The sequence below is a fragment of the Rhinoraja longicauda genome, chromosome 39 (assembly GCF_053455715.1).
Source record: "Rhinoraja longicauda isolate Sanriku21f chromosome 39, sRhiLon1.1, whole genome shotgun sequence".
In the NCBI taxonomy this organism is placed as follows: Eukaryota; Metazoa; Chordata; class Chondrichthyes; order Rajiformes; family Arhynchobatidae; genus Rhinoraja; species Rhinoraja longicauda.
Window position 1 is genome coordinate 1,649,535 of NC_135991.1, and position 24,357 is coordinate 1,673,891.

Here is a 24,357-nt window from a genome sequence, read left to right on the forward strand (position 1 = left end):
ATCCATGCTAGTATCCGGGATAGAATGGCGGGGGGGGAGGGGGGAAAGGAGGGAGATAATGTTGGGCAGAATGAGGATGGGGAGAATGAGGGGAGAGAATGAGATGGGGAGAATGAGAAGGGGAGAATGAGATGGGGAGAATGAGATTGGGAGAATGAGGGGAGAGAATGAAATGGGGAGAATGAGGGGAGAGAATAAGGGGAGAGAATGAGGGGGGAGTAGTGGGAGATGGAGTGGGAGGTGGTGAGAATGAGGGGCGAGAATGAGGGGGAAGTAGTGGGAGATGGAGTGGGAGATGGGGAGAATGAGGTGGGGAGAATGAGATGGGGAGAATGAGATGGGGAGAATGAAATGGGGAGAGAATGAGATGGGGAGAGAATGAGGGGAGAGAATGAGGGGAGAGAATGAGGGGAGAGAATGAGGGGAGAGAATGAGGGGATAGAATGAAGGGGATGTAGTGGTAGATGGAGTAGGAGGTAGGGAGAATGAGGGGAGAGAATGAGGGCAGAGGATGAGGGGAGAGAATAACGGGAGAATGGTGGGGGAGAATGGGGGGGAGAATGAGGGGGGAGAATGAGGGGGAGAAATAGGGGGGGAATGACGGGGGGGAATGACGGGGGGAAATGACGGGGGTGAATGAGGGGGTGAATGAGGGGGAGAATGAGGGGGAGAATGAGTGGGGAGAATGAGGGGGGAGAATGAGCGGGAGAATGAGGGGGGAGAATGAGGGGGGGAAATGAGGGGGGTGTAGTGGGAGACGGAGTGGGAGGAGTAGGGGAGAGCATGAAGGCTGAGCAGCAGGGGGTGAGACCTAGGGGATGGGGAGGCTGTAAAGAGGAGGGGGGAGAAGGAGGGACATCAAATGAATGCAAGAGAAGGGCAGAAAGAGGGAGAAGGAGGGGAGGAGCAGGTGGGGCGTGTCAGGTGGGTCGGGGTATGAGGGGGCAGGAGGACGCGCAGGATGGGGGCAGGGAGGTTAGTGAGATGGGGTGCAGGGGAGGACAGTATGTGGGAATAGCAGGGGAGTGCAGGAGAATGCAGGAAGTGGGTGGCATGGGGGCAGGATGGGGGCAGGAGGAGGGAGCAGTACCGCGGCATGGTGGAGGAAACTGATGGTTGATTATAGGGAAGGGGCGAGAACACAGGAGGGTAAACGAAGAGAGAAAGCAGCCGAGAAATGTTTGGGAGGGGAGGGGGAGAACTGAGTGAATAAAAGTGGCAGCAGTTGGGAATCCGACATGAGATCTGGAATTGACAAGTGTTTATTTATTTCAGCAAATATTAGAAATCTGGACATCAACAAACTTTACAAGTATTAAACTATAATAAACCATTGACTTTTCATTTACAGACGATAAACCAGTAACAGACATTGCTCTGTGAAGGAACAGTTTGAACAATGCTTCTGTTGTTACCGCCAATCCGCAGCAGGAGCGGGGGCCGCGGATGATATTCACATCCGAGATCCTGCAGGTCCAGCTGCAATTCACCTGTCCCACGCCGGGGGAAGCACCGGATTTAAATGCCGTATAAAGGGGAGGGCGGCTTTTTAAAGGGGAGGGCGGCCGTTTAAATGAGAGGGCGGTCGTTTACATGGGAGGGCGGCAGTTTAAAGGGGAGGGCGGGGAATCGGACAACAATATTCCGGGACCCAGGTCGGTGACGTTTACACTCCCAGATGTTCACACGCCCACTCTCAGTCCGGGTCTGAATCCCCGCAGACTCTCCAGCTGGTTCCGTCCACAAGCACTCAACTTATTCACCGACAGCCTGAAGCAAGTCCATAACAAAAACAGAAAATAAACAGATTAAACAACATTGTCAATAATAGGGACTGGGGTGACTATTTCAACAACACTCACAGAACAAAATCACAAGAGAAGCACGCGGATCCCCTGATATTTAATCACATTAAACATTAACGCAAACACTCACCAGATCCGCTCCAGTCTCGGAAGGGTCGGTATGAGGCGGCGGAGAGCGGGAACAGTTCGGTCTGTGAGGGAGTTGTCCCTCAGGTCCAGTTCCGTCAGTGAGCGGTTTGTGCTGAGAGCGGAGACGAGATCCTCGGCTCCAGAATCTGTGAGACCGACATTGTTCAGCCTGGAGATGAGAGAGAGTTAGGGTGAGCGACACAGAGAGACAGGAGACGGTGCAAATTCCCAGTGTTTATCAGTGACACAATTACCGATCATATTAATGATCAGTGTTAGACACCCAGTGACTGTAAACACAATTTCTCTCAGTCTGGGACTTACTGCATTCTCTGTATTTTACAGTCCGGGTTCCTCAGAGCCGCAGACACCAGTTTCACTCCGGAATCTCCCAGTTTGTTTCCCACTCAGCTCAGTTCCGTCAGTGAGGGGTTTATACTGAGAGCGGAGACGAGATCCTCGGCTCCAGAATCTGTGAGACCGACACTGTTCAGCCTGCAGACGAGAGAGAATGAGGGTGAGGGACACAGAGAGACAGGAGACGGTGCAAATCCACAATATCTATCAGTGCCACATTTACTAAACATATTAATGCTCAGTGTCAGACACCCAGTGACTGTAAAAACACAATCTCTCACTCTGGGACTTACTCCAGTCTCTGTATTTTACAGTCCGGGTTCCCCAGCGCCGCAGACGCCAGTTTCACCCCGGAATCGCCCAGTTTGTTCAAACTCAGGTCCAGCTCCGTCAGTGAGCGGTTTGTACTGAGAGCGGAGGCGAGATCCTCGGCTCCAGAATCTGTGAGACCGACAGCCAGCAGCCTGGAGATGAGAGAGAGTGAGGGTGAGGATCACAGAGAGACAGGAGACGGTGGAAATCCCCAGTGTTTATCAATGACACAATTACTGAACATATTAATGATCAGTGTTAGACACCCAGTGACTGTAAACACAATCTCTCTCAGTCTGGGACTTACTCCAGTCTCTGTATTTTACAGTCCGGGTTCCTCAGAGCCGCAGACACCAGTTTCACTCTGGAATCTCCCAGGTCGTTGTATCCCAGTCTAAACACAAACAGACAGAGTAAGGAACAAACTGATACAAACCCCGGGGCTGAGATAACTTCTCCCAAACGGATATTTCTGGAAACACCTCTGTAAATTATTGAATAAATCGCTGTCGTTGAGGTGATTGGTCACTTTCACCATTCATTCTCATTCCCCGATGACTGGGAAATGTTCCCTGTGCATAGAATAGCTGCATCATGCGTGACCCGGGGAAAGAGGGGAGAGGAGTCGACCACCGGTGACCGGGGTGTGTGGGATCGGCGTCATCCACCGGCGACTCGTGGGAGGGGGAGACAGAGTCGAACACCGTTGACCCGGGGGAGGGTAAAATAGAAGGGGTGCCTTGCACTGTGACGGCCGCCCCTATGGAAGGGGTGCTGGATGGAAGAACAAAATAGTGAAACAATTTTACAGTTCAGTGTTAGCGTCAAACGGACAGTTACCCCTAATGCTGACACTTGTGCAGAGCCGGTCCCAGCCGCTCGAGACCTTCACACTGAATGCGACAGTCCCCTAGATCGAGGTGTTTGATTGTATCACAGTGCCTGATGGCATGAGACAGGACCACGCAGTCAATCTGGGTCAGTCCCAGTCCATTGAATGAAAGTGCTTCCACAAATCCCAGTGTCTGCTGAGCCAGTGCAGGATTCTGAGACTCAAATAGGTAGTGCAGCGCGTTCAGGAGGCCCCGTTTACCAGCGTCCTTCCCTGTGTTTTCAGCCTGGTGTTTAACCTCCTCTTTCACCCAGTCCATCACTCGGCAGATTGTTTGATGAGGAAATGGACCCAGAAACTCCTCCATGACCCGAGCTGACCGTGGGGAGGAGAGACCAGCGACAAAACGGAGAAATACCTCAAATCGCCCGTCCGTCGTGCTGTGGGCTTCAGACAGGAGTTTCAGCGTATTCCTGGTATCTGCAGTCAGGAATTGTGCGAGTGCGGCTACAAACTTTTGGATGGTGAGGTGTGGGAAGGTGTACAACACGCTCCGGGCTGAATCCTCTCTCTCCAAAAGTTCCATCAGGAAGCCGGACAGGAACTGGGAAGGCTGCAGTTTGTACTTGATCAAATCTCCACCTGTGAACGCAATGTTCTTCTCGAACACTCCAGTGAAGGCCATCTGACCAACCCTCAGTAACACCTCACGGGGGCGCTTAATCTCACGGCCGTGGTTTGTCAAGATGTTGTAAATAAAGTAGCAATATAGTTGGGTGATGGTCTTGGGAGCTCGCTGCGGGTCCCGGTGTGTTTGTGTGAAGAAGGGGGCCAGTGTCAGGCCAAGGACCCAGCAGTAGGAGGGGTTGTAGCTCATGGTGTACAGGTTCTCGTTCTCCGCCACGTGTTTGAAAACAGCTGTTGCCACCGACTGATCTTCAAAATATCTGGTGAAATATTCCTTACGTTCCTCACCAACAAATTCCAGGATTTCAGCCGTGACACTGATCTCTGCCTTTTCCAGTAAATGTAACGCAGTGGGGCGGGCGGTCACTAGCACTGAACACCCTGGCAGCAGCTTGTGCTGGATTAAACTGTACACAATGTCAGACACTTCACACCACCACTCGGGATCTGGACACATGTGCTGAGGTTCTGTGTCTCTCCGTCTGTCAGCAAAATAGATTCTGCCCTTGAATTCATCCAAACCGTCGAATATAAACAGCAATCCATCTGGGTTCTTCCAGACCTCTTCAATGAGATTCCGAAAGTATGGATATTGATGCAGAATCAGTTCCCTCAGGGTTACTCTGGAGTTAATAGTGTTCAAATCCCGCAATTTGAAACTGAAAACAAACTGGAATTCTTGATATATTTTCCCTGTGGCCCAGTCATGAACAATCTTTTGCACCATTGTTGTTTTTCCGATCCCCGGGACTCCGGCCACAGATGCTGAACTCCCAGAACGGGATTTAGTCCGGGAAAAGCTGCTGTGGAATAATTGATCTGTCCTGATTTTTTCCATCTCTCTCCGGAGAATCTTCTCTCTCCACTCTTCATGATCCCGGCCTCTTGTCCCGATCTCGAACAGTGGAGATGATTGTGAGCTCAGCGTATCGATCAAGCAGCTGGAAAACCTTTACCTTCTCCTTCATCAGGATCGCGTTCGCGCCCACAGAGTCTCCTTGTGTTTCCGTTGAACTTCTTGCACGGGAACAGGCAGATAATGGACACAATGTTAGACGACGCAACACAAAACTCAACATTCAAGATTACAAGAATGAGTTCAATGCTCCTGAATTAAGTCAATTCACCGATAGATTTCAGTAGAGTGAGGTAAACCTGATTACAGACACGCCAGATGACAGCGATCCACTGCTGATAAAATGACCAGCCAAGCAGATCTTGATATTAACTGCGCTGTGAAAGTGAGCCCGTTCCCCGGACAGTTCACTGGTCCCTCCATGTCCTGCAGTTGATTCCCCCATGACAAACATAGATTGCATTCCTTTTGGGTTCGAACACAGACTGTAAAAAAAACTCAGGATTAATCTGCCGGGCACAGTCAGGGTAAAGGGCATTGGGTGTTCTGGTAGAGGGACAACTGGAGAGAAATCAGCAGCTCAGGCAGCACAAGTGGGGGGGGAAGAACCAGGGTGGGAGGAAGAGGGTGGGCAAGGAGGAGGAGCAGAATGGGAGGGAGAGAGAGAAGGGGAAGGGGATAGTGTGTGAGGGAAAGGGTGCAGAGATGGAAGGGCGTGCGGAAGGGGGAATGGGACTTGGAGGTGAGAGGCAAAGAGAAGGGAGGAGGAGGAGGAGATTGGATGTTGGGAAAGTGGAGAGAAAGCGAGTGGGAGAAGGAGGGGGGAATAGAAGGGGAAAGGTGATGCTGATCATCGAAATGCATTGCGATAAATGTTGAGTCCAGTAGGCAGTTATGCATTGTACTGGGAGATGAGGTTCTCATCTGTGATTCAGGCACGGTTTGTGTGGTGGACCAAAGTCAGAGGGGACAGAGTGGGACTGGGATGACCGGAAATGACATTCAATTGTTAAGTCATCGTTGAAAACTGCAAGCAGTGCAGCTTCATCGAGAAAAACTTTTTTGGCCGCATGCATGTTTGCAAGCAAAGTGGGAAAATGAGAGGTGTCCATGGGGAAGTGACATTAGAAATTGAATGGCTGCTGGACATGAAAGAGCAAGCAGGGAGTCGTGAAGGAAGCAATGCATTCAACATACATGTGGAGGTAGGGATGTTTTGTCTAGAGGTGAGACATTATTGTGACTTGTCAACAATTGTGAAAAATCATCAACTGATTGAGAAGGATTGTCGAGTAGACAGTGAAGACTAGGAAACGGGGTTCTTGGCCTGCCCAGGGCAGGGGTCTGAGAAACGGATCAGGAACAAATTCATTCATGTTTCCATCCACTGTGGTGGAGGGAACATCGTGATTCAAGACGATAGACATTGTGGACTTTCAGGAATGTTCTCACAAATGACATATTTTCAGTGTGTCTGGACTCTGTGAGGAATGTGGGGGTACACAGTGTGTCAGGACCCATCTAGGGGTGTGTGGGTTACACAGTGTGTCAGGACCCATCTAGCAGTGTGTGGAGTTACACAGTGTGTCAGGACCCACCTAGGAGTGTGTGTGTGGTTATACAACAGACAATAGACAATAGGTGCAGGAGGAGGCCATTCGGCCCTTCGAGCCAGCACCGCAATTCAATGTGATCATGGCTGATCATTCTCAATCAGTACCCCGTTCCTGCCTTCTCCCCATACCACCTGATTCCGCTATTCTTAAGAGCTCTATCCAGCTCTCTCTTGAATGCATTCAGAGAATTGGCCTCCACTGCCTTCTGAGGCAGAGAATTCCACAGATTTACAACTCTCTGACTGAAAAAGATTTTCCTCATCTCAGTTCTAAATGGCTTATCACTTATTCGTAAACTATGGCCCCTTGTTCTGGACTCCCCGAACATTGGGAACATGTTTTCTGCCTCTAACGTGTCCAACCCCCTAATAATCTTATACGTTTCGATAAGATCTCCTCTCATCCTTCTAAATTCCATTGTATACAAGCCTAGTCGCTCCAGTCTTTCAACATATGATAGTTCCACCATTCCAGGAATTAACCTAGTAAACCTACGCTGCACGCCCTCAATAGCAGGAATATCCTTCCTCAAATTTGGAGAGAAAAACTGCACACATTACTCCAGGTGCGGTCTCACTAGGGCCCTGTACAACTGCAGAAGGACCTCTTTGCTCCTATACTCAACTCCTCTTCTTATGAAGGCCAACATTCCATTGGCTTTCTTCACTGCCTGCTGTACCTGTAAGTTTCCTTTCAGTGACTGATGCACTAGGACACCCAGATATCGTTGTCCGTCCCCTGTTCCTAACTTGACACCATTCAGATAATACTCTGCTTTCCTATTCTTACCACCAAAGTGGATAACCTCACACATATCCACATTAAACTGCATCTGCCATGCATCCGCCCACTCACACAACCTGTCCAAGTCACCCTGCAACCTCATAGCATCTTCCTCACAGGTCACAGTGTGTCAGGACCCATCTAGAAGTGTGTGGGGTTACACAGTGTGCCTGGACCCTGTGAGGACTGTGTGGAGTTAAACAGTGTGTCAGGGCCCATCTATGAGTGTGTGGGGTTACACAGTGTGTCAGGTTCCATCTCGGAGTGTGTGGAGTTACACAGTGTGTCAGGGCCCATCTAGGAGTGTGTGGGGTTACACAGTGTGTCAGGACTCATCTAGGAGTGTGTGGGTTTATACGGTGTGTCACGACCCATCTAGGAGTGTGTGGATTTACACAGTGTGACAGGAACCATCTCGGTGTGCGTGGGGTTACACGGTGTGTCAGGACCCATCTATGAGTGTGTGAGGCTAAACTGTGTGTGAGGTCACTGCCAGGAGTGTGTGGGGCATCACTGCGCACACAGTCTCCCCCGGGTGTGCACTGGATTTCACGGATTTCACACACAACCTGATACATTGCAAAGCCTTGTACAATTAACGCCTGGAGGAGTTGAAATAATGCCGTGTAATAGTTCCGGTGTATGCAAGAGATCGAGTGATTTGGATACTATCATCTACCTCCTTGGTTACACGCGGATAATCTTAGATCGGACTTTCTTCCTTTTACCTTGCACTAAACGTTATTTCCTCATAGTTTATCTATACTGTATATGGCTCGATTATAATCACGTCTTGTCTTTCTGCTGACTGGGTAACACGCAACAAAAAATTTCACTGTACCTCACCATGTGACAGTACACTAAACTAAGCTAAACTTGAATCCACAGACAAAGAAGAAACCCATAGAGAATCCCCGTGTCTACAGACAATAGACAATAGGTGCAGGAGTAGGCCAAAAAGAAGATGGCCGCGCCGTTGTGTTTGGCTGCCTGTCGTCGCTCACCTGGAGATCGTAGTGTTCTTCGAGCCACTTTCGTTTACGACCGCCGAACCCTCCTGTTGATCCGACCCTCCGTCGTCGACTTCTTCAGTCCAGGTCCCGGACAAAGTTTCTTACAGCGATCGATCCTCGATCAACTCCCGGTAGATGTGCGGGCCCAGCCTTACATCCACCGCCGCACGCACCGCGCTAGGAGGCGGGGTAAACGCGCGGGAACATTCGAAAATTTAAAAAACCTCGCCCGCGCTCATCCAACAGCGGCCGACCTCGCCCAGCGCTGCGAAGTCGGACCTGGTCGACCTTACAGCTCCATCCACCGGCGCTCCCTCGAGCTCAGGTATGCCGCTCTTCGACCGATCATCCCGGTCCCTGGACTGCCGGCCCGTGGGCTCCCAGCAAGGCCATCTGTGAAGCGCAGCGGCGTGGTCTCCCTGAACCTCCGCCCGCTGGCGTGGGAGCCACTACCGGACCGAAGCTCACCTGCTGTCCCTGCTGTCCCTGCTAAAGAGGCCCTGATCAACGTAAGATCCCTACAAAACAAGACCTTCATCCTCAACGACTTCTTCATCACCCGTGGATTGGACTTCTTACTGCTCACAGAATCCTGGCTTAACCCTGGTGAGCTTGCTCCACTCGTGGAACTCTGTCCTGATAACTGTCACTTCTTCACCTCGCCTAGGCTCTCCGGACGCGGTGGGGGCATAGCCACTGTGTTTAAGAAACATTTCAACTGCCGCCTCCTGAACGCTGATCATTTCTCCAGTTTCGAGGTGCAACTAATTAAAGTGGGCCTAGCCTATCCCCTCTTAATTGTTCTTGTGTATCGCCCACCAAAAATGCATAAGGACTTCATCACCCAATTTGCTGATCTGATTTCTAGCATTTTGCCCAAATTTGACCGGATCATGATTCTTGGTGACTTTAATATTCATGTTTGCTGTCCCACTAAGCCTCTTGTGAGTGAATTTATGCACCTGGTTGAGTCCTTCAATCTGACTCTTCACACCACGGGACCCACTCACAAGTTAGGCCATACTCTCGACCTAGTGTTATCGTCCGGATTCCCAATCAACAACATTGAAACTACTGAAGCCTGTCTATCGGACCACAGCGCTATCATTTTTGACGCATCTCTGCCTTTATCTCCCGCAAAATCTCATCTCCCTGTTCGCTACTCCCGCGACATAAATTCATTGACTGCCAGTAAGTTCCCCGAGGCTCTCACAGCTGCCCCCAACATCTGCACGATTGAGGCCTCTCCCCCCCATCTCAGCACCGAGGATCTAGCCTCTTTATTTAATATCACTTGCTCTTCCATCCTGGATTCTATCGCTCCCCTTAAAATGAAAAAGCCTAAGCCCAAAGGTCGGCCGTGGCTCAATGACACCACCAAAGCCCTAAGAAGGGAGTGCAGAAAATCAGAAAGGAGATGGAAATGTGACAAGCTTCAAATTTCCTTCGAAATTCTGAGAAACAATCTTCTCAAATACCAGGAAGCAGTAAAGTCTGCTAGAGCACAATACTTCTCCGACCTTATTTCCAAAAACTCTCATAACTCCAAGGTCCTATTTAGAACAATTACCTCTGTCATATGTCCCGCCCCCAGTACCAGCTTAGTTGGGTCCCCTGCTAAGTGCGAAGAATTCGCTAAATTTTTCACCAACAAAGTTGAGAATATTAGAATGAACATTTCCCCTCCCACCAGTGACCTAGCTGTCTCACTAGTCTGTTCATCTAAATTGGACTGCTTCCAACCCGTCACTCTATCCTCCCTTGCAAAGCTTGTCTCCGCTATGAAACCTGCAACCTGCCCCCTTGATCCAGCCCCCACTGCCCTTCTGAAGGATGTCATTGCAATAGCCGGTCCCAGCATCCTCTCTATTATCAACAGTTCTCTGGCCACTGGCACTGTTCCAACCAGTTTCAAGCACGCGGTGGTCCAGCCCCTACTGAAAAAACCTAACCTAGACCCCACCTTGCCTAGCAACTACAGACCCATTTCCAAACTGCCATTCCTGTCAAAAGTCCTTGAAAAGGCAATCCTAAACCAATTAGTGCCCTACCTGCACCAAAACACCATCCTGGAAAGTTTCCAGTCAGGTGTGCAGTTTTGGTCTCCAAATTTGAGGAAGGATATTCTTGCTATGGAGGGCGTGCAGCGTAGGTTCACTAGGTTAATTCCCGGAATGGCGGGACTGTCGTATGTTGAAAGGCTGGAGCGATTGGGCTTGTATACACTGGAATTTAGAAGGATGAGGGGGGATCTTATTGAAACATATAAGATAATTAGGGGATTGGACACATTAGAGGCAGATAACATGTTCCCAATGTTGGGGAGTCCAGAACAAGGGGCCACAGTTTGAGAATAAGGGGTAGGCCATTTAGAACGGAGATGAGGAAGAACTTTTTCAGTCAGAGGGTGGTGAAGGTGTGGAATTCTCTGCCTCAGAAGGCAGTGGAGGCCAGTTCGTTGGATGCTTTCAAGAGAGAGCTGGATAGAGCTCTTAAGGATAGCGGAGTGAAGGGGTATGGGGAGAAGGCAGGAACGGGGTACTGATTGAGAGTGATCAGCCATGATCGCATTGAATGGCGGTGCTGGCTCGAAGGGCTGAATGGCCTACTCCTGCACCTATTGTCTATTGTCTATTGTCTATTGTTTCAGAGCCCACCACAGCACAGAGTCTGCCTTGTTGAAGGTACACAACGACCTGCTTCTCGCCATCGACACCGGCGACTGTGCAATCCTGCTCCTTCTCGACCTCAGCGCAGTGTTCGATACAGTGGACCACACCATCCTTATTGACCGTCTCCGGTACGCGGTTGGCATTGATGGCACTGCCCTGAGCTGGTTCGCTTCGTACCTCAAAGATAGGAGTTTCGCCATCAACATAGGCAGTTATTCCTCTGCTCCAGCTAGCGTCTCCTGCGGAGTTCCACAAGGCTCCATCCTAGGCCCCATTCTCTTCTCTCTATACATGCTCCCCCTTGGCCAAATCATTCAAAGGCACGGCATTTCTTTCCACTGCTATGCCGATGACACTCAGCTTTACCTCCCCCTGAAACCCAACAACCAGTCAAATTTAAACAGCCTCTCACACTGCCTTGAGGACATAAAATGTTGGATGGCACAGAACTTCCTCCAATTAAATGAGAGCAAGTCTGAGGTCATCCTATTCGCCCCCCCCCCCCCCCCCCCCCGACTCCATCAAATTGATAACAGGCAGACTTGGAAGCCTATCCTGCCTAGTCAAACCGCATGTCAAAAACCTCGGCATGATATTTGACTCTGCATTAAAATTTGATAAGCAAGTCAACGCTGTGGTAAAAGCCAGCTTCTTCCAACTTCGAACCATAGCTAAAATCAAACCTTTCCTCCAATTCGACGACACAGAAAAAATCATTCACGCTTTCATTTCCTCCCGCCTAGACTACTGCAACTCCCTATACACTGGGATCAGCCAATCTTCCCTGTCCCGCCTGCAACTGGTCCAAAACGCCGCAGCGAGACTCCTGACGGGTACCCGTAAAAGGGACCACATCACCCCGATTCTGGCCTCTCTCCACTGGCTCCCTGTACGGTACAGAATCAACTTCAAGCTCCTCCTATTCACGTATAAAGCCCTAAATGGACACTCCCCCCCCTACATCAAAAATCTTCTAACCCCCCTCTCTAACTCCAGGTCCCTCAGATCGGCCGACTTGGGGCTATTCACTATCCCGCGGTCTAGGCTTAAACTCAGGGGTGATCGCGCTTTTGCGGTTGCAGCTCCTAGACTGTGGAACAGCATCCCTCTCCCCATCAGACCTGCCCCCTCCATCGACTCCTTTAAGTCCAGGCTCAAAACATATTTCTACTCCCTAGCGTTTGATGCTCATTGAGGAGGCGCTGTGAACTGCTTGCGTGCTACTGTATGTTTTTTTTTCTTCTATTGGAACCTAATCAAATGTACAGCACTTTGGTCAACGTGGGTTGTTTTTAAATGTGCTATACAAATAAAATTGACTTGACTTGACTTGACTTCGAGCCAGCACTGCCATTCAAGGTGATCATGGCTGATCATCCACAATCAGTAACCCGTGCCTACCCTCTCCGCATACCCCTTACTCCGCTTTCATTAAGAGCGCTATGTAACTCTCTCCTGAAAGCATCCAGAGAATTGGCGTCCACTGCGTAAAGAGGCAGAGAATTCCACAGATTTACAACTCTGAGTGAAAAAGGTTTTTTCCGCATCTCCGTTCTAAATGCCCTATTCCTTATTTTTAAACTATTGCCCCAGGTTCTGGACTCGCCCAACATTGGGAACATGTTTCCTGCCTCTAGCTTCTACAATCCCTTATTAATCTAATATGTTTCAATAAGATTCAATCCCATCCTTCTAAATTGCAGTGTATACAAGCCCAGTCGCTCCAGTCTTTCAAAATACGACAATCACGCCATTGTAGCAATTAACCTAGTGAACCTACGCTGCACTCTCTCATCAGCAAGAATGTCCATCCTCAATTTGGAGAGCAAAACTGCACAGAACTCCAGGTGTGGTCTCACTAGGGCCCTGTACAACTGCAGAAGGACCTCTTTGCTTCTATACTCAACTCCTCTTGTCAGGCTAACATGTTTGCCACCAGTTTGCCTACAGAGCAAATAGGTCTACAGGGGATGCCATCGACACTGCTCTTCACACTGCACTGACCCACCTTGAACACCAGGGGAGCTATGTGAGGATGCTCTTCCTCGACTTCAGCTCTGCCTTTAACACGGTCATCCCGAGCAGACTGGTCACCAAACGTTCCGACCTTGGATTTTCCCAAACCATCTGCCAATGGATCAAGGACTTCCTGACCAACCGCCCCCAGACCGTCAAAATAGGCCCTCACCTCTCCTCCACCATTACACTGAGCACCGGCTCACCACAGGGCTGTGTGTTGAGCCCCATCCTTTACTCCCTCTACACTCACGACTGCGCCCCCACCCATCCCACCAACACCATCATCAAGTTCGCGGATGACACGACTGTGGTTGGACTCATCTCAGGAGGAGATGAGACAGCCTATAGGGATGAAATCCAAAGGCTGGCAGCATGGTGTTCAGTGAACAATCTGGTCCTGAACTCCTCCAAAACAAAGGAACTTATAATTGACTTTAGAAAAACCAGTGTAGAATACGACCCACTCTACATCAATGGGGTCTGTGTGGAAAGGGTACCCGCTTTCAGGTTCCTGGGTACGCACATCGCAGAGGATCTTACCTGGTCTACCAACACCATCACCACAGTAAAGAAGGCACAGCAGAGACTCCACTTCCTGAGGATCCTCAGGAAAACCAACCTGCAGGAGAAGCTCATGTTGTCCTTCTATCGCTGCTCCATCGAGAGTGTGCTGGCATACTGTATAACCACATGGTATGCCAGCTGCTCAGAAAAGGACAGGAAGGCCCTTCAGAGGGTCATCACGACGGCCCAGAAGATCATCGGCTGCTCACTGCCCTCCCTGGAGCACCTGTTCAGCCTACGCTGCCTCAGTAGAGCAGGCAAAATAATAAAAGATCCATCCCACCCCGGCCACCGTCTGTTTGTTCATCTGCCCTCTGGTCGACGTTTCAGGTCGATCAAATCCCGAACAAACAGACTTAAGAACAGTTTTTACCCCAGGGCCATACGAGAACTGAACACTACCTTTGCACTAGGCAACATCGTTAAAAAATCTTGTACTTAATATAATTGTATTTATGTATTTATTTGTTTTTGCATTTATTGCATATATGTTTGTACGCACCGTCAGGATTGGCTATTTTTTAATTTCGTTGTACTCGTTGCAATGACAATAAATGAATATTATTATTATTATTATTATTATTATTATTAGCTTTATTCACTGCCTGCTGTACCTGCAATCTTACCTTCAGTCTAACCATTGCTTAAGCTTTGATGTTCTGATTTCCGATTCTGCAAAGCTTTGAACAAACAGTTTCAGTATTACATCAATTCTAACAAGTCATTGGTGTGAACTGTACATTTCAACACTCACCTTCGATAGGAGAGGGTAATTCAGATAAACCACTGATGATGTTCATGTATTCTTGTGGATCAAGGCCTGTTCAAATCAACGAGCATTCATTAAACCAGACTTGAATGACATTGTTAACTCCAGTGCTTTAATGTGATATTCAGTGCAGTGTGTTGATTTACCGTACCGAGCTTGTGGATTTCTTTCAGTATTTTGTCCAGCTTTGGTAATTTATTCTGCATTTTCACAAAGGATTCCCACATCACCCGCTGGGGTCGGTTGCCATTCCCCATCACCAGACTGAGCAAGAGCGTCGAACTCTCTCTCCGGTTTCCCTTTACCGCGAGCTCAGTGATATTCTGTGAAGAACAACAATGAATATATTGAGCAGTGAATGAGACAATAATAATGGGGAGGTATTAGCTGTTCAGTGATGGGATATTGTGGTATGTTTGAGCATAGTGGCAGGCATTGGTTTGCCTGTTCATACACCTGTTCATACACCTATGACACTGGGCTGACAAACTGTGTGAAACGCGCTTCAGTTGAAATCGATGGGAAATTACTCCAATTCTTTTTGGCCTCACATGGACACTATCGCACTAGGAAGAAAGGTGCCCACTCCAACATGCATTACTTCCTGCTCGGCACTTTGAAGCTATTATGTTACTTCATCTACATTCTTACCCACTCTGAGCCCGCATTCACTCATTGAACAGATAACTTTTTTTATTTCTATACCTACCCCAGTTATACCCGAGCAAACACATCCCTCTCTTGCACATTTCCTGCATCTCATTCCCTCCTTTTACCGCACATTAACTCCGCTCCTCTTCCCACAGATGCGCGAATAACTGACCTGCTGAATATTGTTTGTTGAGATTGTAGATTTTAGCAAATGTACTTTTGTTTATTTTATTTGTCAATTGAATGACAAGCGAACAGTTCAATGTCTTAGAGTAATTCAGCAGGTCAGGCAGCATCTCCAAAAACAGCTATTTTGAGCAGCACTGTATGTCTTTTTTTTGTAAACCATGATCTGCAGTTCTTGTGCTTTTAGATAATGCCCTCTGTGGCTTAATGAACTGAACTGAATGCGACCAATGAAACTCATGCCACATAAAACGTGTTATCGTTTTTGATTCTGGTTTACAAGTTTACTGCTCCCAGAACGTTGTGCATTAGGGTTATGTGCATGTGTGGGAAGAACAGCTGGATCAGAATGGACAATTCTCAGAAATCCCCATGTCACAGGTTTTATTCCTGATACCAGATCTACAGGACGCAAACTGATCAGAGATCAGTCTCTCTATTGCACTGTTCAACCCAGGGAGTGCGACTGCATTTTTCACTCTTCCCCCAATACCGTGAGTTCTGAGACAGGAAACAGAAGCCACCGTGATCATTCCACTTACCACGTGTTCTTGTTAACTGAAATATCCCTCCCGTCTCATCACGAAGCCGAGACTTTCAACCACTTCTTCAATCGCCTGTTTTAGTCTCTCCCGGTAGAATTTTGTCAGTTGGAACAATTGGTACTCGTTCCACTGCGTCAGGAGCTCAGAGAATGTAGGCGTCAGATCTGTGTATTCAAAGAGAGAAACTAAACACCATCTCAATCAGTACCCTTGGCTCCCGCTACAACAGCAACCCCCATCCTCATTGTTCCTGCCCCCAACTAGAATGATCAAAATAGAATATCGGAATAAGACAATGTGTAATGTCCCGTCAGATCTGTTAGTCTTGTGTCATGTTCTGTGTTTAGATTCTCATTTCAGGTCCCTTGACTTCCTGCCATTGTAATTGTCAGCCCCGCCTTGATTGTTTCCACCTGTGTGCCCTTACCTCATGTATATATAGTCCACGCCTCCCTTTGTCCTGTGCCAGTTCGTATTGTGATTCATGTGCTCTGATTCATGTGCTCTCGGTCGTAGTATAGCTAGTAAGTAATTTTTGTAACTAATGTTTTTGTAGCTGAGTAAGTTTAGAGTTTTTGGTTCGAATCGCAGTGTTCTTTAATGTAAAAATTAAAGAACGCCTTTATTTTCTCCAAATTGACTCTTGTGTGTGAGTTGTGCGTTTGAGTCCAGTTCCTGTGTGCCCCAGAGCATAACAGAACGAACTGGCCATAATATGGACTCAGCCGACTCTAAGATTTGGAAATCAACCCTTGCCAACCAGGGCACTAAGATCCAGCACCAGGAGGAGCAGCTGCGCTCAGTCAGTCACGGGGTGCGCGAGCTGAATGATAGACAAAGCGAGTTCCAATCATCAGTGACGACCCAGATTAACCACCTCGCTGTACAACTCCATCAGGTTCTGGCTCGTCTCGACCCAACCTCGGCAGCTTCTCCACTGGCTCACATTGAACCTTCAGCCGGCAATCCGCCTGCTGTTCCGGCCACACCTGCGAACCCCACGCTGATTCTACGCCTGGCTTCACCAGATAAGTTCTCTGGAGACTCGGAGAATTGTAGAACATTCCTTGTACAATGTGATCTCCACTTCAAGCATAACCCTGCACACTTCCCCTCAGACCAGGCCAGGGTAGCATTTATTGTGTCCCATTTGACGGGACGAGCCGCAGCATGGGCCACTGCGGAGTGGTCTCAGGGCTCCACAGTCTGTCAGGATCTAGACCTCTTCCAAAGAACATTTAGCAGTATTTTTGATAACACTTCCTCTGCTAAGGAAGCTTCCCGAGTCTTACTGCAGCTAAAACAGAACACTCGCCCAGTGATAGACTATGCCATTGACATCCGAACCCTTGCAACAGACAGTGGGTGGAATATGCCTGCACAAGTGGATGTATTCATGAATGGGTTGTCGGAGGCTATAAAGGACAGACTTTCACCTTTTGAGTTACCCAGTGATCTAGAGACATTAATTACCAGGGCTATTCGTGTCGATAACAGGATAAAGGAAAAGGAAAGACACCAGGCTGCTGATCGTCCTCCCAATCACCAGGGGCGCTCCTCCGGGTCCTTCACACCGAAGAAGTCATCGTTCCCTGTCCATCGCTGGCAGGAGAAAACATCGTCCTCTCAGCCGTCGGAGGAACCCATGCAGCTAGGACGAACCAGGCTGACTCCGGAGCAGCGACAGCGCCGTCTGAAGGACGGAGCCTGCTTTTACTGCTGTCAACAAGGACACCGTCTGGCCGACTGCTCGGTAAAAGGGGGTGGCTCACCAGTGAAAAGGAAGACACTGGTGAGCCAATTCCCCGTTTCGGACTTACCTCCTCGACCTCTGACACAGGCCACCCTCACTCTGAATCAGCAAATTGTGACTCGGGGGGTTTTGATCGACTCCGGAGCCGACGAGAGTCTCATGGACTGGACTCTAGCTCGATCGTATAAGGTTAAATCTGTGCCCTTGTTGCAACCTATTGTGGCGAGCGCTTTAGATGGACGTCAGTTGTTTGAGATAACTCATCGTACAGAACCTGTCAAAGTCATGTTAAATGCTAACCATGTGGAGATAATGTCTTTTCACTTGTTTGACTCAGCTCAACATCCCTTGGTCTTTGGTTTCCCTTGGCTGCAGAAACACAATCCTCAGATTGATTGGCGATCTGGTAAGATCAGACGATAGGGGGTTGAGTGCACACAATCATGTCTTGTTGAACCAGTGAACAAAGGGGTGAGTTACGGGAAGATCGGGGCGGTTTTGGGAATAAATGTTCTTAAATCTGAAGAAATAAAGATTTCTAATGATGATGATGACTATCCCGATCTGTTGAAGGTTCCACCCTGTTACCATGAACTGAAGGAGGTGTCAACAAGTCCAGGGCCACCACCCTACCTCCTCATCGACCTTTCGACTGCGCTATCAACCTGCTGCCGGGGGGCCCTATTCCCAAGGGGCGACTGTACTCCATATCCGGCCCCGAGAGGAAGGCGATGGATGAGTACATTGAGTCCTCCCTGAGGACGGGCATTATTCGCCCGTCCTCCTCGGCAGCAGGCGCGGGGTTTTTCTTTGTGGGCAAAAAAGATGGGTCACTTCGTCCCTGCATAGATTACAGCTTCCTAAACGAGATTACGATCAAGAATCGTTACCCACTTCCTTTGATGTCTTCTGCTTTTGAACTGTTGCACAAAGCCAAAGTATTCACTAAACTAGACTTAAGAAATGCATACCATCTAGTGAGAATCAGAGAGGGGGATGAGTGGAAAACTGGGTTTAACACCCCTAACGGGCACTACGAGTATTTGGTGATGCCGTTCGGGTTAACCAATGCCCCCGCAGTCTTCCAAGCTTTTATGAACGAGGTCCTCAGGGAATTTCTCAATGAGTGTGTTTTTGTCTACCTTGATGATATTCTTATCTTCTCTCCAGACATACAGTCTCATGAGCGTCATGTCAAGTGTGTGTTGCAGAAGCTCTTAGCTAACCGTCTGTATGTGAAGGCCGAGAAGTGCGACTTCCACGCAGACACAATGTCCTTTCTGGGGTACATTATATCGGCCGACCACATCCAGATGGACCCTGGTAAGGTCAGTGCGGTGGCCGATTGGCCCACCCCCGCTAACAGAAAGAAGGTGCAACAGTTTCTCGGATTTGCAAACTTTTACCGACGTTTTATTAGAGACTTCAGTGCTGTTGCTGCTCCTCTGCACTCTCTCACGTCTTCCAAGACCCAGTTCCAGTGGAATCCTCCGGCCGAAGCCGCCTTCCAGCGCCTCAAAACATTGTTCACCAACGCTCCTGTTCTGACCATCCCAGATCCCCAGAGACAGTTCATTGTGGAGGTGGATGCCTCCAACGTGGGGATTGGGGCGGTACTTTCCCAGAGAGCGGAGAAGGACAACCGGATTCATCCCTGCGCCTACCTGTCACGTAAGTTGACCCTCGCAGAAAAAAATTACGATGTCGGAAACAAAGAACTGCTGGCGGTCAGAGCCGCATTGGGGGAGTGGAGGCACTGGCTGGAGGGGGCCGAGCAGCCTTTTCTGGTATGGACAGATCACAAGAACCTGGAATACATCCGTAAAGCCAAGAGACTCAACTCACGTCAGGCCAGATGGACTCTGTTTTTTAGTAGGTTCAACTTTTCTCTGTCTTACAGGCCCGGTTCCCAGAACACAAAACCAGACGCCCTGTCCCGACTTTATGACCCTGAACCTGATACCTGAGAACCCGAACCCATCCTGCCACTTAACCGTGTGGTAGGAGCGGTGTCTTGGCAGATCGAAACAGATGTGAAGCAGGCTAATGATGAGACTCCAGCACCGAGTGGCTGTCCTACTAACTGTTTGTTTGTTCCTGTGACATTGCGCCCCCAGGTAATCCACTGGGCTCCCACGTCCCTGCTCACATGCCATCCAGGTGCCAAGAGAACTGTTTTTGTGGTTAAACAGCGTTTTTGGTGGCCTTCACTTGAGAAGGATGTAGCTGAATATGTGGCCGCCTGCCCTGTCTGTGCAAGGAGCAAGCCCTCCAGACAAGCCCAAGCGGGCCTGCTGCACCCACTTTCAGTCCCTCAGAGGCCCTGGTCCCACATCTCCATTGACTTTGTTACTGGGTTGCCAGCCTCCAAAGGTAACACAACTGTCCTGACGGTGGTAGACCGATTTTCAAAGATGGTACATTTTATCGCTGTGGCCAAGCTCCCCTCTGCCAAAGAGACGGCAGAGGTAATGATGTCTCACGTTTTCCGTATCCATGGTTTCCCTACAGACATTGTCTCGGACCGAGGTCCTCAGTTTGTGTCCAAGTTTTGGAGTGAGTTTTGTTCCCTCATAGGTGCCACCTTCAGCCTGTCTTCTGGTTACCATCCGCAATCCAATGGCCAGACTGAGCGGATGAACCAGGAGCTCGAGACGTGCTTGCGCTGTCTGATCGCGCAGAACCAGACCACCTGGAGCGACCATCTCGTCTGGGTCGAGTACGCATGCAACATGCTTCCTACGGCTGCCACAGGACTCTCACCCTTCCAGTGTGCCTACGGCTATCAGCCCCCCATGTTCTCGGCTTATGAGGGTGAGGTGCCGGTGCCTTCTGCCCACGCCATGATCCGACGCTGTCGCCGAATCTGGGTGTCGCCGAATCTGGGACGGAGCTCGGAGGGTTCTACTCCGGGGTCAGTCCCGGATGAAAGCGGCAGCCGACCGCCACCGCAGATCCGCTCCGCATTATCGCCCAGGCCAGAAGGTATGGCTGTCTACAAAGGACTTGCCACTTCACGTCCACGCCAGAACGCTGGCTCCAAGGTTCGTGGGTCCATTTCCCATTTTGAAAGTCATTAACCCTGTTTCGGTCCGTCTACAACTCCCCAGGTCATTAAGGGTCCACCCTACATTCCACGTCAGCAAAATAAAACCGGTCAAGGAAAGTGCACTCGTGCCCGCCTCCAAGCCCCCTCCACCCCCCCCCCCCCGGCTCGTCGACGGTGGTCCGGTCTACACAGTTAAGGCACTTCTTGCAGTCCGCAAGAGAGGTCGCGGTCGCCAGTTTCTGGTCGACTGGGAAGGCTACGGTCCTGAGGAGAGGTGCTGGATTCCTGCCAGCTTCATTTTGGACAAAACTTTGATCAAGGACTTTGACAAGACTCATCCTGACCAGCCTGGACCGTCAGGAGTCGGTCCTAAAGGGGGGTGGGGTACTGTAATGTCCCGTCAGATCTGTTAGTCTTGTGTCATGTTCTGTGTTTAGATTCTCATTTCAGGTCCCTTGACTACCTGCCATTGTAATTGTCAGCCCCGCCTTGATTGTTTCCACCTGTGTGCCCTTACCTCATCTATATATAGTTCACGCCTCCCTTTGTCCTGTGCCAGTTCGTATTGTGATTCATGTGCTCTGATTCATGTGCTCTCGGTCGTAGTATAGCTAGTAAGTAATTTTTGTAACTAATGTTTTTGTAGCTGAGTAAGTTTAGAGTTTTTGGTTCGAATCGCAGTGTTCTTTAATGTGAAAATTAAAGAACGCCTTTATTTTCTCCAAATTGACTCTTGTGTGTGAGTTGTGCGTTTGAGTCCAGTTCCTGTGTGCCCCAGAGCATAACACAATGTGCTGGAGGAACTCAGTGGGTCAACCATCATCTCTGGAGAATATAGATAGGTGACGTTTCAAGTCCGGACCTTTCTTCAGGCTGATTGTGGTGGCGGTGAGTGGGGAGAAACGTGGACAAGAGGAAGGGCAGGTCAAAGACTGTAAGGAAGGTGGATACAGGTGAGGGAAGTTTTTGGTAGGCTGATAATTGGGGAAAGGCCAGCGATGAAAAGACAGGTCTGAACCAAAAGGAGTGAAAAGTTGCAAATTGTGAAGCGAGATGAATTAATGTACGTGCAAATGGAGGGGGAAGGGAGAAATCTGCGCGAGGATAAAAATTGGTTAGAAACCGGAAAACCCAGTAGATCTTGGCGGAGAAAGCGTAAGTGTTCGGCAAAACAGTTGCCGAGTCTATGCTTTGTCTCACCAATTGCAAACCATGTGTAACTCTCTGCCCATTCCCACAGCAATCTCCTTGTCCTAGACCACATGCTCGCTGGGGGAACAGCACGTCAAATTCCGCTTGCGTAGCCGACAATACAATGGTTTGATCATCCAATTCTCCAATTTTAAGTAACAATCTAAACCGCACACCCGCCTTACTTGCCTCACTCTCTCCGCAGTCTCGCACCGATTTCTCCCCTCCCCAATTCTCTCCTCCGATATTCCTTTCTTTATTTTCACAATCTGCATAACTTAATCCTTCTGCCTAACATCTTGATGTTTCATCTCCAGCCTTTGTTCAACCACCTACCTGTAAACCCCCCCTCCTCATTTCATTAAGTATTAAGTTGAAGGAGGATTGCGATTCTGATCTCCATACTGTGGGAAGGATGCGGAGGAGATTCTTCAGGATATTGCTCGGAAATGAATATTTCAATTATCAACAGAGACTGGAATGGTTGAATTCGTGTTCATTTAAGTTGGGGCGGACACGCAGCGATCAGATAGAGGAAGAAAAAGCAATGAGAAAAGTCGATGGCAAAAAAATACTTTTCTCCATCGTAGACGTGTTTATGACCTTGGGGGGGCATGGATTTAGGTCGGGACTGTGAGGTTTACAGTATGATCTCTCGAGAATAACCTTTCACCAACGGATGGTCACAGTATGGAACACCCTGCCTGAGATGGTGTTGGAGACAGTACACTCGCATTATTTTGGCAACACCTGGATAAGCATTCAAATTTTAAACGGGTAGCAGGCAACAAACGTAGGAATGCTGGGAAATGGGATACGTTCAGTTTATTGTTGTCACGTGTTCAGTGAAAAGTGCTTTTGTCGAATATTAACCAGACAGAGATAATGGGAGTGGCATTCAGTGTAAGATAAATTCCAGCAAAGTGTGGTTAACGATAGTCAGAGTGTCTTCAATTGGGCGGATGAACCACTCGATAACTGGTGAGAGGATGGTTCAGTTGCCTGATAACAGCTAGGAAGGAACTCTCCCTGAATCTGGAGGTACGTGTTTTCACACTATACCTCTTGCCTGTTGGGAGATGGAAGAGGACGAGGTGATTGGTGAGAGACTCGTCATTAATAATATTAATAATAATAATAATACATTTTATTTATATAGCGCTTTTCATATACTCAAAGACGCTTTACAGAGATTTTGAGAACATAGGGAAATGAATAAATAGATAAATAAGTAAATAAATAAATGAACAGAGAAAGGAGACAGAAGGTGAGGTGACCTTCAGTGGTTGAAGGCAGTACTGAACAGGTGAGACTTCAGCGATGTTTTGAATGTGGTGAGTGTGGGGGAGTCTCTAACGGTTTGGGGTAGTGAGTTCCATAGGGTGGGAGCAGCGATGGAGAAAGCCCTGTCCTCCCAGGATCTGAGTTTAGTCCGGATGTGGGGGGATAGGAGATTGGCAGCGGCAGAGCGGAGGGTGCAGGTGGGAGTGTGCCTGTGGAGGAGGTCAGTCAGGTAGGATGGGGCCAGGTTATGGAGGGCTTTGTAGGTTGATTATGTTGATCATTTGTAGGTTGATCATTTGTAGGGCTTTGTAGGTTGATCATTGATTATGATGGTGGCCTTTCGAAGGCCGCGAAGTGCAGGTGGAGTCAATGGGAGGGAGGTTCGTTTACGTGATGGTCTAGTTACATTCACAACTCGCTGCAACTCATTGAGGTCTTGAATGGAGCTCTAACAAAACCATAGGTGGACACAAAAAGCTGGAGGAACTCAGCGGGACAGGCAGCATCTCTAGCGAGTAAGAAAGGGTGACGTTTCGGGTCGAGTTCCTTCTTACAAAACTATGCTGTCATGCATTTTGCTAAATTGCTTTCTGTGGCACAACTGCAGACGTTGGTGAGAGTGTAGAGGGATTGGTAGCTGGCAGACCATTGTGGGTCAAAGGCCAATTTCTAATCAATGCGACCATTGATTCTGGACACTGATATTCTGACTTAATTTTTGTGATAACATAAACTAAAATGTAGCGATTTATCACACATCTGTCCACATGTGACTGTCCCTGCAGATGTAAATTTTCTGTGCTCACCCCTTCCCTATTTCCACTTCCTTTCTTAACCTCAGTATTTGCAACAGCTCCACGCCCATTGCCAAGGCAACATTTATATTTTACAGAAGGCTCCACAAACCTTTATGTTTACTTGATGTAGATGCCACTACATCCGCTCCGCAATCGCCACCTTCAGCCATGATGATGACAAGCGTTCCCAAATTCTGTGGTTCTAGAACGGACAATATTAAGATAACCATCAAGCAGCAAATGAAGGCTAAGGAAAATCAAAACACACATTATGTTATCCAATGATCCCGTCTTCCCAAGGTCATAGTCTCTCTGGGCTCACAAAATGCCTGACAACGTCCTCTGAAAGGCCAATTTCAACGCACTAAATAATTCCCGCTTTTCTATTCTAAACGTTATCTCCTCAGAGAACTGGACGCTGATTGCATCCTTTTGCTTGTTAACCAACAGAAAGTGATCGTTTAATTCCTCCGCCAATTACTTACGG

General features: G+C 48.8%; 1 pseudogene; it reads right to left on the reverse strand.

Annotated features, from left to right (window-relative positions):
* Nucleotides 1–1,682: 1,682 nt before the first annotated feature.
* On the reverse strand, nucleotides 1,683–24,068 carry LOC144611041 (NACHT, LRR and PYD domains-containing protein 3-like; annotated as a pseudogene).
* Nucleotides 24,069–24,357: the final 289 nt, after the last annotated feature.